The sequence below is a fragment of the Hemitrygon akajei genome, chromosome 11 (assembly GCF_048418815.1).
Source record: "Hemitrygon akajei chromosome 11, sHemAka1.3, whole genome shotgun sequence".
Taxonomy (NCBI): Eukaryota; Metazoa; Chordata; class Chondrichthyes; order Myliobatiformes; family Dasyatidae; genus Hemitrygon; species Hemitrygon akajei.
This window is the reverse complement of record NC_133134.1, coordinates 55681402-55695844: the sequence shown is the minus strand read 5'-3', so window position 1 is coordinate 55695844 and position 14443 is coordinate 55681402. Positions and strand designations below refer to the sequence as shown.

Sequence of the window (14443 nt, the reverse complement as noted above, 5' to 3'; positions counted from 1 at the left end):
AATAAGGCATGATTTGATAGAGGTGTACAAAATTATGAGGGGTATAGGTAGGATAAACACAAGCAGGCTTTTTTCCACTAAAGTTGGGTGAGACTAGAACCAGAGGTCATTGGCTAAGGGTGATTGATCAAATATTTGAGAGGAACCTGAAGGGGTACCACTTCAGCCTGAGGGAGGTGAGAATGTGTAGCAAGTTACCAGTGGAAGTGGTGGAAGCTGCTTTGGTTGCAACATTCAAGAGAAGTTTGGATAAGTACAGAGCTGGGAGGGTTAAGTAGGGCTATGGTCCAGGTACAGGTTGAAGGAACGAGGCAGAAAAACAGTTTGGCATGGACTAGATGGGCCAAAGAGCCTGTTACTGCACTGTAGTGCTCTATGACTCTGTCTATGAAGGCATTTTTACCACCTTCTCTTACAGATGGTTAGCAAACCTCAACCACAAGCATCTGCTTGATATATTGATGTTTTAGACCTGTGACTGATTAATAATGGATCTCCAAACTCCAGTCTGTTCCTTTGTGGATGATTTATATATACACTACATCATTTATGATGTGGGTCAGCACCATCTATGCTTGGCTCTGCTCTGTTCCTCTCTGTATTTCACAGCTTCTTGTCTTCATGAATTAGGAAAGCTTTGTGAAATAATTATGGAAGAAAGAGTGTCTTCTCGAATCATTGGATGTGTGGGATTCCCAGTTGAGACTGACCTGAAGTGCTGTGTCTATGGTTCAGTGATACTATACAGACAATTATCTCCACTCTCAGCTGAGTGATTTTTGGTCCCCTTTGGATAGGGTAGTCTGGGACTCATGTGATTACTTTAGCTGTGTGCAAGAAACAGATGTCTATCATTTAGTCACTAACCTTTGGACTCTATCATTGTTGATAACAATCTTTTAAAAAAATCTTTGTTTTGGCATTCCTAATAGGATACTTGGGCTTTTTATCTGTTTCCCAACTCACTGTGACAAGGCTAACACATGAACAGGAGAAGTCATGAAGCTTTTGGTCTTTTTCTTTATGTTCAGAAGCAGATCAGTGCATTGAGGTTGTTATACAGGAGCAGGAGGAAGCCATTAAAACCTGGACCACTAGGAAGAAGACAACTTCAAGAACACAAACTTACCCCTCTGGTAAGCGGTGATAGTGGAGAGTTATCTTTCCGGGTTGGAGGCGTGTGATTGGTGTTGGGTCTGGAGTGCTACAGCTATCAGTGTTGGACCCTCTGTTGCTTATTGAAGATTTGGATGGGAATGCAGGTGTCACGATTAGAAAGCTTGTAACTGACACCAAAACTGGTGATATAATAATTTTTAAAAAAAAAAGGTTGTCTAAAGCTACAAAAAGATATTAATTAACTGGAAATGCGAGCAAAGGAATAGCAAGATGAAATTTAAACCAGACAAGGGACGTGATGCATTTAGGTAAGGTAGACTAGGGTGCAACATAGAGTGAATGGTAGGACCTTAGAGAGATTTAAGTAGAATTAGATGTTTGCCTAAAATCGGGAACACTGGAAAGCTGCTGAGGAGGTCCTTTAGCATGCTTGCATCCATTGGCTGAGGCATTGAATGCAAGAGTTGGGATATCAGGTTATAGTTGAGAATAATATTGGAGTGCTGACTGCATTTCTAGTCACTACGTGACAGTAAAGATGATTCAGCTAGAGACCATGCAGGTAATGTCTGCAATGGAGAGCTTAGGTTGTGAGAAGTAAGGAGGTTCGACGGGCTGTTTTCTCTGGAGCAAAGGAAGCGGAGTAGTGAGACAATAGAGGTGTCTAAAATTCTGAGAAGCAGAGATGGGTTAGACAACCAGAGTCTGCTTCCCTTGGTAGGGGCAGGTTTCAGGTAGGAGGGAGAAGATTTAAAGGGGATCTGAGGGGTAAACATTTCACACAAGCAGTAGCTGATATCTGAAATGGACTGCTAGAGGAGATGGGGAGGCAGGAATAGTAACAGCATTTAAGAACCATCTGGGCAATTACTTGAGTGAGCAAGGCAAGGGATATGGAATTATTGTGGGAAAATGGGATTTAGTAGTGGTGTGATTGCTCAAGTTGAGTATGATGTCACAAGGCATTATTCCTTTGATGGAGGATGCCTGTGAATGACTTTATTTAATATGGTGTGGTCCTTGACGGATTGGGATCAGGGTCCAGTGGCATGGCATCCAGTATGACTGGGGAGCCTTCACTGTCATCATCTTCCGCCAGCTCCTCCAATCAGGTCTTGGTTGGTTCACTGTTTGTCCGGAACCTTCCCTTGACCTGTCCGCCATGGGTGACCTGACCAGGTGTTTCGTTCTAAATGGCATTGCTCCCCACCGTGACAATGTAGTGAGCATTGGAGATATAGCACAGATGGGTACGATGGACAACATAGACTCACATGGGTCTACGCAACTCCCTGACTTGATAATAGTATAGAACCACTTAGTATTGTTTCTGTCTTCATCACTGAAACTAGCCTCCCCTCTATGGACTCTGTCTATTTCAGTAAGGCAACTAGTATAATAAAAAAAACAATTCCCTTCTTGGACATTCTCTCTTCTTCCTTCTTCTATCGGGCAGAAGATGCACGTCACTAGGCTTCTACCCCACTACTATAAGACTATTAAATTGTTCCCTTTTACAATAAGATGGACTCTTGACCTGACAATCAACCTTATTATGATGTGATGAATATTCACTTTCCAAGGCCCAAGAGGCTTCTTGCCAATCTCAGCTTTCTAGCACAACGGCATCATGACCTTTCCAAAGAGTCAGTGCTGTTGGTGATAAAGTTAGACTTACAACAAATATTCTTTGCTCAGCTTTTTGTTGTAAATAAGAACCAGCCTCCAGTTCTTAATGCTAATTGCAGGCAGCAATCAGTTTGAAGTTGGATGCATAGCTAGTGTTAAAGAATACAAGCAGCGGGCATACGGCAGGAGCCTGCCTACTCAGACATCTGCTTTGCAAAGTGAACTGACCGAGAGATTTGTTTTCTGCATTAGCCAGACTCAAGTCACTTAGCACATCAAACATGGTTGCAGATTGGGACACACACAAAATGCTGGTGGAACACAGCAGGCCAGGCAGCATCTATAAGGAGAAGCACTGTCGACGTTTCGGGCCGAGACCCTTTGTCAGGTTATTGGGTGTATTTAAGGCAGAGATTGATAGATTCTTGATTGGACATGCTTTCAAAGGAAGAAGATTGGGGACTGGCACTGAGGGGGGGGGGGGGTAAAAAGGATCAGTCATGATTAAATGGGGGATCAGACTTGATGGGCCAAATGGCCTAATCCTGCTCCTATGTCTTATGGGCTTGTGGTCTAAAATAGTATATCAGGAAGATGGAGAGGGGGTTGTTGAGACTGACAAGGAGAACAACCAAAGAAAGAGCTAGAATTCATTCCTTAAATTTCAGTTTCTGTGACAGAGAATCAATCGTCCGCCACTCGTTGTATGTTTTTCTAGTTAGTAAGAATTGTACTTGTGTTTGGAAATCCTTTGTAGTTTATAAATCTTCTGTAATTCAGAAATCTCTGAGTGTTAAACGTGTTAAGAACTATTCATCTAAATTTAAACCTCTACCGTTAAAAATAAAATAACTATTTAAATTACTTAGTTGGCTGGAAGTATCTCCTCCTTGGTAGGGAGGGAGGAACCAACCACTAAAGCAGTGGGTATTGGCAGCTAAACCTCACCTCAGAGGCTAGACAGGGAAATAAGTTTGTCCTTGCAGCAGAACCTTCCTATAGTGAGAACATCCGTAGATATCTAGATTGGATAGGGCTTAAAATCTTAAGAGATTTGGGCTTTGTGGGCAGGGAACCAAATACCATCACAATGATGTTGCACCTTATTGTTTATGTGCTGTGCAGTTTCTCTGTAGCTGTTACACTTTATCCTGCATTGTTACTGTTTTACCTTGTTCCACCTCAGTGCACTGTGCAATAATTTGATCTGTATGAACAGTATGCAAGGCAAGCTTTTCACTGTATCTCAGTACATGTGGCAATAATAATCCAATTCCAATTGTAAGACAGCGCAGTTCCCTCTCAGTAATGTGACAGTGCTGCGCTCTCTCAGTACTTCCATTCCAACAGTGCAAATCCCTGCACGCCTCTGCTTCATATATAATGGTCTAGTACTTCTGGTATTAGCCTGCTTAATCTTCAATGCTTCACTCAATGCCAGGAGCATCCTTTTTTTTTAAAAAGAGTACCAAGACTAAAAATCCTACTCAGTACTCCGGAAGTCATCAGTGGTCATTTTTTCAAGCCCCAGGAACAAGTGATCTGGTGATTTGGAAGTCCGAGGCTAGAGCAAGGTACAGAAGGTGTTCAAGTGTAATTGCCTTTCAACTACACACACGTGTACAGATCCTAAGAACTTTCTAGAGGGGCTCAATTGAGAGCATCCTGACTGGCTGCATCACTGCCTGGTATGGGAACTGTACCTCCCTCAGTTGCAGGTTCTGCAGAGAGTGGTGCAGACAGTCCAGTGCATCTGTAGTTGTGAACTTCCCACTATTCAGGACACTTACAGAGACAGGTGTGTAAAAAGGGCCTGAAGGATTATTGGTACCTGAGTCACCCCAACCACAAACTGTTCCAGCTGTTACCATCTGGGAAATGGTACCACAGCATAAAAGCCAGGACCAACAGGCTCTGGGACAGCTTCTTCCACCAGGCCATCAGACTGATTAACTCATGCTGATACAATTGTATTTCTATGTTATATTGACTGTCCTGTTGTACATACTATTTATTATAGATTACTATAAATTGCACATTTTGACAGAGATAATGTAAAGATTTTTACTACTCATTTATATGAAGGATGTAAGTAATAAGGTCAATTCAATTCAATGCAGCTAAATGAAAGTGTTTCTGCAGGTCCAAAGTACAAAATACAGTACATACAGTCACACAGTACAGATAATTAGGCTAGCACGTACAGTCACGAAATGGCATTCGCACAAATCCCTGAAGATTCAAGGTGTATGGGATGTTGAACTGGAGCCATGTTTCTCCAAGAGCAAACACGCGGGAGTTCCTCGTCTCATGCTGGGTCAGCTGCAGATGAGGGCAAATCAGCTTGTCTTGCACTGGGTCAGCCGCAGATCAGGATCAGAATCACTTTATTGCCAGGGGTTCTGTGGTTCAGTGCCAAGTAGCAAATGGGACAATACCATAACGGACAACATGACAGCAACCAACAATTTGCAAGACAATAGTGCAAATAGCATTGAGCAACCAACAATTAGCTCAGATGTCAATAATCAAACTTAAATATATATGAACAGACTCAATAATTATCAACAGAACAAGGAAAGCAGGGAAAGACCACTTTTAAAGGACGTTGCGAAGGAATAGAGTGAGTGTTGGGGATCTGGATAGCTGCAGGAAAGAAGGTTCGGACAGTCCTGGTGGTGGTAGACCTGTAGTGTCTCCCTGTTGGCAATTTAATGTCAATAGCTGACGGCCAATCATGCTCTCCGCTGAGAGGGCCATTCACGGCAACCTGGACTTGGGGAAGAAGAAGGGGACAGAAAACCAAACAATGAAAGTCCCTGGGAATTTGAATGATGAGCCTGACCATTTATTTATGGGGATGGGGGAATGTAGGGGGTTGTCATAGGAAATCAATGCTTGTTTCCACTGTCTTGATAGCTTTAAGCTCCAAGCACACCGTTCTGCAAGGCGGTCTACCTCTCTTTGATAGCAGGTTACATCATCATTAGATTTGAGACCAACTACAGTGGTGTCATCCACAAACTTTGGTATTTTAATGGATTTATCTGTTATGTACAGTCATTTGTATAAAGTGAGACAAGGAGAGGTGAAAAAACACCATCCTAGGGAGAGCACGTGCTTATAGATATTGTCTCAGACAAGTAGGAGCCCAGCCTTATGTACTGCTTCTTTCTATCAGGAAGTTTGTAATCCACTGACCGATACTTTTGGGTACAGCTAGCTGGGTTAACATGCTGTAACAATAGCGCTCAAGGTGGAGCTAAAATCCGCAAGCAAGATCCTCACATAGGTGTTGAGGGAGTCTAAGTGCTGAAGACTGTAATGCAAGGCAGAGAGGAGGAGATAATGGTAACCAATATGAGATAGATAGTAGGGAAATGGAGATTGGCATCCAGATCTGAGTGAATGGACAGCAAGGCTAAGGGGAGATGGGCAGTGAGAGGATTGAAATAAGTGGCACAGGGAATGGGGAGGGTTGAGAAGGAGGGGAGGAAAAATGGGAACTGGTGTTTAGAAAGGAGAATGGGACTTGGAATGTAGCTGAAACCTGGTGTGTGGCCGGGTGCCTGGCAGGTGGGGTGGTAAAGGATTGAAATGAAGGGGTGGGGGTCAGAGAACAGGAATTTGATGGTGGGGGGAGCAGAAACAAAAAGGAAACTCAGTGATAGAATGCAGGGAGAGGGCCTTGGCTGTAGATCAGGAGAGGGTGGTGAAGGGCTTGGGAACTGAGGAAGAAGGGAAGTACCTGTAACCATGCCAACGTGGGTTCGGCACTCAATGGATTGTTAATCACATCCACCTGTTGTATAGTGGCAAATGTCTCCTCGTGCAGGCAGGTACCTTTTCAATTCCACATTTTCCTGTTTATTTTGTTACAAAAGGAGTGTTGATTATTGTGCAAGCAGACATTTTTAAAAAAAATATATGGACCATTATTCTTTCGTTTGAGCCACCTTGTTTTACAATGTGTTGATTTAGTCACTAATTTACTGTTTTTGTGAAAATGGCCCCTCATAAAACTTAGTGAAGCTCTCTGTTCCATAGAATTGTAATAAGACATCCTCGCTCTTGCAATAAAGGTCAATGTACTGTTTGTCTTGTTAATTGCCTGTTGTACTGGCATGTTGGCTTTCAGTGACATATGCTGTACAAGACAAACATCCACTCAAGATCAATGTCCCAGCCTTGGCTTATATTTTTCCACATTATACTTGTGTTCTTGCACATTCAACCTATTTATCCAGATTCCCTTGAAATTTGTGTATCCTCATAATTACTTACAGTCCCACTTAGCATTTGCCAATAGTAGACATAGAAATGTACTCTCGGCCATATATTTGATGTATATTTTGGATATCTGAGGCTCAAACTCCAGTCTCTCTTGTATCACTGCAGTCACAGCCTGCATTCTGCCAGCCTATCTCTGTGAATTTGTAGCCCACTGTGTTATACTGTAACAGCGTGGCACCCCCTCGGGTGGTGCGGTGCTCCCTCAGCGCTGCCCGTGACGGTGCAGTGCCCCCTCCCTCCATCCCCCCGTAATGCTGGCGAATGTGAAAGTATCAGCTACACGTTGCCCGGGGTAAGTGTGTTTCCTCCTTTCAGACACTCAGTCGCATTGGGGCTGAGACCGTTCATCAGGATGGGTTTCGGCCCAAAACATTGACTGTTTACTCTTTTCCATAGATGCTGCCTGGCCTGCGGAGTTCCTCCAGCATTTTGTGGTTGAATTCACTTGGATTTCAGCATCTGCAGATTTTCTTTGTGAGTCGCTTGGATTGATAGCTTTGGACTGGGTCTCGGCGTGTCCCATACATGCTGAAGGACTGATGGGGACTGTGCTATACATAAGCCCTAATTTCAGTTGGAAGGGACCACTGACAGACACAAATGTTTTGCAAGAAGCTGTCCCTATTGTCAATTTTGAATTTTCATTGTTGTCTAGGCTAGTCATTTTCTTTCAATGCGATGAGTGGTTCTCAGTACACAACAGTTTGTTCATCAGGATTGTGATGGTGAGCTTGGACTACAGCCAGGCACAACCACGTGTCAGGGATGAATTATTTAGTGATATATCACTCAAAAGCAAAGCAAAAGTAAAGCAATAAGATACTATCGTTGCAACCTATGATGTACTCCAGCCCTCACCAAACTTGAGTGTCAATGTTTGTTTTGTCATTTATATTCATATTTTTGGATCAAAGAGAGAGAGAGAGAGACAGCACAGGAACGTGCTCTTCAACCCCTCCGAGTCTCTGCTAACCACAACCACCATCTACACCAGTCCTACATTAATCTCATTCCTATCATCTCTGCTCCAAGCAAGCTCAGCATTTCTTACCCATCCTAATTTCCCTTGTGAAACGAGGGCTGAATCTATTCTTGAAACACTGCTAACCTTCTGGTGAAGGTATTCCCAAATCCTGAAGTAGGGTCTCAGCCTCAAATGACAATTCCCTTTCTCCGCACAGATGCTCCCAGATCAACAGAATTCCTCCAGTAGGCCGTTAGTTGCTCCAGATTGTAACATCTACAGTCTCCTGTAGCTTGATTGTACTACTCCCAAGTCAAGTTGGACAGGAATTTCCAGGATTTAGACCCACCCATAATGAAGCACTGACCATATATTTCCAAGCAACACACACAAAATGCTGGAGGAACTCAGCAGGCCAGGGAGCCTCTGTGGAAAGGAGTACAGTACGGATGATGTTTCGGGCCGAGACCCTTAATCAGGATGGGAAATATATTTCCAAGTCAGTGTGTGACTCGGAGGGGAGCCTGTAGCTGTTCCTACTCCCGCACTGCATTTATCCTTTGTAATGGTAGAGGCTGCAGATCAGGGAGCTGCTGCCTTGTGGATGGGACCAACTGTGTGCCAGTGGTGGAGGAGCACTAATCAGGCTTCGTCCTGGATGATGTTGAGCTTCCTGAGTGAGGTTTGTACTGAACACAACTCGGCAAATTCAGACAAAGAACTTTCATGTTCCTGACCTGTGTCATGTTGTCTGTGGAAAGGCGCTGGGTTGTGAGGAGGTGAGACACTCACTGCAGGGTCACCAGCCTCTGACCTGTCCGGTGGCCACAATATTGCTGTGGCAGACCCAGCTGAGTTTCTGGTGATCCCTGATATAGTGATGGCGGAGCAATGGAAATGCTATTTCTTGCATTTTTATTTTCTGATGTTTTCTCATGATCTAGAAAGAGGCAACCATTAATCACACTTACTTTCTGCTGACCTGTTTCCTCCCATATGCCCAAAAGCTGTATGTAGATTATTTCAACCCCCCCCCCCCCCCACTATCAGTTTAGCTATTGTTTTCCTTTACATTTGCTCAGTTAGAACAGTGGAGATGCCTGGCAGGATAGTGGACTGCTCCTCTTGTTGGATGGGGAAGGCAGGAAGACCTCCAGTGTCCCAACTTTACCCACCAGCATTAGGGGTTATTTACAGTGACCAATTGACCTACCAAGTGTCCCATCTTTCAACGGGATTAACTGAGATGTGCAGCTCGGTTGGCATGGATAAGCTGGGACAAAAGGCTGGTTTCTGAATTTATCTGGGACTTGGTACACTGCCACCAGCAGTTAATCAGCAATCGGAAGCATGAGGAGACGTAGCTCTCTCAGGTTCACCGGCTGCGTAGAAGGCATTGACTTGCAGCAGTTTGGCCAATCAGCAATCGGAATTGATTGACAAAAACAAATTAAAATAAGGCATGGGCAGGCTGAGTGGCCATTCTTGGAGTGGACAGTGTTAGAGTGGGAATTTTGAGGCTTTAGCTTTTCAAGGCTTCAGAAGTTTGAAACTAATGGCACTATAATCACCAGATGTAAAGTAAATATGGAAAAAGATAGGTCTGGTCTGCAGGTTGAGATTCTAAATTGGAGTCAGGCCAATTTTGATGGTATCAGAAAGGATCTGGCTAGAGAGGAATGGGATAGGCTGTTTTCTGGCAAAGATGTACTTGGGAAGTGTGAGGCCTTCAAAAGTGAATATTGAGATTATAAAGCATGTATTTAAGGTAAAGATAACAGGATTAGGGAACCTTGGTTTTCAAGAGATATTGTGGCCCTGGTTAAGGAAAAAAGATGCATAGCAGATGGGAGCAAATGAGCTGCCTGAAGAGTGTAAGGAATGCAAGGGATGAGAAGGCATAAAAGATGCACGAGGTTGCCCTCGCAGACAGGTGAAGGAGAATCCTAGGGGATTCTACAGATATGCTGAGAGCAGAAAGTTCGCAAGGGACAAAGTTGGTCCTCTGGAAGATCAGAATGGTATTTATGTGTGGAGATGGGGGAGATCTTAAATGGATTTTAGTCAGAAGATGGGCACAGAGTCTATAGAATTGAGGCAAAGCAGCAACGAGGTCATGGACCCTTTGCAAATTACAGAGGAGGAGGTGTTTGCTCTCTGGAGGCAAATTAAGGTGAACAAATCCCCAGGGCCTAACAAGGTGTTCTCTGGGACCCTGTGGCAGGCAAGTGCAAAAATTGCAGGGGCCCGAGCAGAGATATTTAAATCATCCTTAGCAACAAGTGAGGTGCCAGAGGATTGGAGGATAGCCAGTGTTGTCCTGTTGTTTGAGAAAGGATCCAGAAATAAAGCTGGAAATTATTGGCTGGTGAGCCTGACCAGCAGTAGGAAAGTTATTGGAAGATATTCTGAGGTACCAGACATACGAGTATTTGAATAGACATGGACTGACTAAGGATATTTAGAATGGCTTTATGCGTAGTGAATCATGTCTAGCCAGACTTAGAGTTTTTCGATGAAGTTACCAGGAGTGCTGATGAAGGCAAGGCAATGGATATTGTTTACATGGATTTTAGCAAGGCATTTGACAAGGTTCCGCATGGGAGGTTGGTCAAGAGGGTTCAGTCGCTCGGCATTCAAGTTGAGGTAGTAAACTGGATACAGATAAGTGCCAGATGTTGCACTTTGGTAGAGCCAACCAGGGTAGTTTTACACAGTGTAAGGTAGGGCAGTGAGGAGTGTGGTAGAACAAAGGGATCTGGGAATACAGGTTCATAATTCATTGAAAGTGGTGTCACGGGTAGATAGGATTGTAAAGAAAGCTTTTGGCTCATTGGCCTTCATAAATCAAAGAACTGAGTACAGGAGATGGGTTGTTGTGTTGAAGCTATGCAAGAGCTCTGAGGACCAGTTTTAAGTATTGTGTGTAGTTTTGGTCACTGACCTACAGAAAAGATGGAAGTAAGGTTGAAAGAGTACAAAAAAAAATTTACAAGGAAAATCTGAGTTATAAGGAAAGCATGAATAGGTTAGGACTTTATTCAGAATCAGGTTTAATATCACAGGCATATGTTGTGAAATTTGTTAACTTTATGGCAGCAGTATGATGAAATACATGATAAGTAAATATAGAGGAAAAAAAACTTTAATACATCTACTGATGCCTCTGGACACATCTTCAGTGATGTTCCTGGAATCACCGGGTGTTTCGGGTCTTTCAACATCATACACCCTCCTCCAGGTGACCCAGCCGGGGCTGATCAGACCCCAGCTCGTGTCCAGATGGCTAGCCTCTCCTGACTCCATGCCTCCCCTCTTTTGAGCCACAGCCATCTTGAAGCCCTCTCTGCCGCATCGGTGGTACTGCGGATGGCTCTCCTCTTCCTCTCTCCCTCGATGCCCAAATTGCCAAAAGCTCTGGTTAAAGAACAGGCTGCGAATCTCCTACATCCAGCCTCCACTGAGAGACACCTCGCTCTCCATCCAGCCTGCTGGCAGTTGCTGACCAGTCCTGCATACTTGGAGAGCTTCCTTTCAAAGGCCTCTTCCAAGCGATCTTCCCATGGGACTGTCAGCTCCAGCTTGCTTGGTAGACTCAGACACAAGGACTGGTCTGGTCTCAGGGTGGTGGCTGCGATATGGTTGGGGAACTTCAGCTGTCTTTCGAGGCCCACCAACAGCTGCCAGTCCCTTGCAGAGGTCAGGATGCCTGCAGATGTTCTCTTGGTGGGTACTGGCTGCTCCCCAGCTCTGACAAAGGCAATGGCCTGCTTGGAGGGTCTGGACTACTTCGCCCACTCAACTCCTGCTCTGATGGCTTCAGCGATGGTCTTCAGGACCTGATCATGCCTCCATCGGTACCGTCCCTCATCAAGTGCCCTTGTGCAGCTGCTGAGGATGTGCTCCAGGGTTCCTCGCTTGGAACACAGTGGGCATGCAGATGACTCTGGTTTTCTCCACGTGCGCAGGTTTGATGGGCTTGGAAGCACATCGTACACTGCCTGGATGAGAAATTGGATGCGGTGTGGCTCGGCTTTCCAAAGCTCAGTGCAGGTCAGTTTCCTCTCAACCTCATTCTCCCATCTTGTCCAAGCTCCCTGTTGCTTCATTCCCACCACCTTGCAGGTTCTCGTCTCCTCCACTGCTGCTCTCACCTCCTCCTGAACTTAGCGGCACCTTCCCTCTTGGGATGGTGTCCATTTGGGGGAGTTGGAAAGGATCCTAGCCTAGCTCGGCCTAGTGTGACCACTCCCACCAGCCCCCTGTGACACAGCCTTGCCTCTGCTTCCTGAACAGCTTCCTCTGCCCTCCACTTCCTGCCAGTCCTCACTTGGATCCCTGCTCTGGCCACCTTCGGATCACTTGAGTCCCTGTACTGTACCACTTCTCTGGCTTGTTACCTTGAATTCCTCAAGGTAATTCTGTGATAAAATGAGGGGCCACAGGATTCTGGGAAGAATGCCATGCTGATGCTGATACATCCAGGCTTTGAACTTCCCAGGTAGGCCAGACTTGTCCACAGATTTCAACTGATTCTGTGGTGACTGTGAGGTCATCTATGAATGCCCTGATGGGTGGTTGCCATTGAGTGGAATTCATTCTGGGCCCTCTCTCTCAGACTCAGTGAGCATGTCCATGTCTAGGGAGAACAGTGTCACTGAGATAGTGCACCCTGTGATGATGCCGATCTCCACCTTGTGCCAGCTCCATGTAATTGCTCCTGAAGAGTTCCTCATCCTGAAGTTGCTGTAATAATCAACGATAAGGTCTCTGATTCTGCAGGGGATGTGATGTTTGGTCAGTGTGAGCTGAACCAGCTTGTGCGGAATGGAGCCATATGCATTTGCCAGGTCGAGCCACGGCACTGACAGGTTGCCCTTGTTCTCTCTGGCCTCCCTGGTGAGCTGTGTCACCACATGGGTATGGATCGGCATCCCTGAAAAGCCACCCTTCTGGACTGATGTACCGATATAGGTGTTCTTTGCTATGTAGGTGCACAGCCGATTGGAAACGGCACTGAAGAAGATCTTCACCTCGACACACAGCAGGGAGATGTTGTGGAACTGGTCTATCTGGGTGGCATTTTCCTCCTTCGGGATCCACACCCCTTCAGCCACTCTCCACTGTTCTGGGATCTTCCCCCTTCTCCAGAAGATTCTCAGGATCTTCCACAGACGGAGCAGGAGTTTGGGGCAGTTCTTGTACACTTTGTACGAGGTGCTGCTTGGTCCTGGAGCCGAGCTTGCCCTTGCTTTGTGGACGACCTCTCTGACTTCCTTTAGCTGCCTCTCTGGTTCAGAGGGTCTATTAGGATGTTGCACTCTCCCAGCTCCTGCTCTCTTTCAGGATCACTGTATAACTTCTTCAGATGTTGAAGAAATCTTCTTCTGTAACTTCCTGCAAACAGGCCAATTTCCCACTGCCTTTCTGCCCCAGCAGCTCCTTGGTGAGCTTGACGGGGTTAACGATAAAGGCAGCACGCTTTCGGGCCCTTTCACCACGCCGTCTCCGATGCCCCTCTGCCCGGCGGAGAGCCCTGATCTTCTTTCATAGTATGCACGTCAGCTGGGCCAAGCCGATGCTCTCCTCTTCTCCTGCCTCCTCGTACTGGGACTTCAGCGCTTTCATCTCCTGCCTGACATTGTGGATCCTCAACGCTCTGGTTCTTTGAGTAAGGTGTTCTGGAGCCTTTCTCCTCCTCTTCTCTGAACCGTTCAGCTGCGATGCTGACAATGATTGTCGTCGTGGCTTGCAGCTTCCTATCGACCTCTCCCTTCGCTGTTGCCTCCAGAATTTGGTTGACATCTTTGTTAAACTGTTTCCACAGTGAAGTCATGTCAGCTGCAGGCCATTTGATCCACCTCCTGTTGGACTTGATGTTAGAGGGATCAGTTTGCAATACTTGGAGGTTCTGGGCACTATGGGGTGACTCCGGGCCTGGCACCTCCTTCGTCTCACCAGCTTGGACACTTGCGCATTGTGCTGCTCCTGCTCCTGCCAGACACTTCATCCTCGCTTGGTGGGTCTTCAAGCCACGCTCGTTCTTACAGATTTTGCCACAAGCACACTGCTTGCTCATAGTCATTTGTCCGTTGCCTGGGTCTGATGCTGTTGTGTCCGTCCAACTGGGGTGCTCATCCACCCCTCCCCTCGGGCCCCTGGGGGTATCTATCCCTTAGATTCATTGTAGCTTTTGTGGGGGTCCTCCTCTCAGAGGACACAGATTGGATTGCCAGCCCGTTCTGCCCTGGTCGCTGTCTCTCTGAGCTGAGCTGTCACTGACTCTCCAGTCGTCACCACTCTTTTCGTAGTTGTCACCCAGTCTTTACTGGCTGTCACTGATGAACTCGGGGTGTAAGCTGTGTGCGTACATCTACTGATGCCTCCGGACACATCATCAGTGACGTTCCTGGAATCATCGGGTGTTTCAGGTCTTTC

The 14443-nt window shown here is 45.8% G+C and overlaps 1 pseudogene; it reads right to left on the bottom strand.

Annotated features, from left to right (window-relative positions):
* Nucleotides 1–11265: 11265 nt before the first annotated feature.
* Nucleotides 11266–14090, bottom strand: LOC140736339 (uncharacterized; annotated as a pseudogene).
* Between the last annotated feature and the right edge of the window lie 353 nt (nt 14091–14443).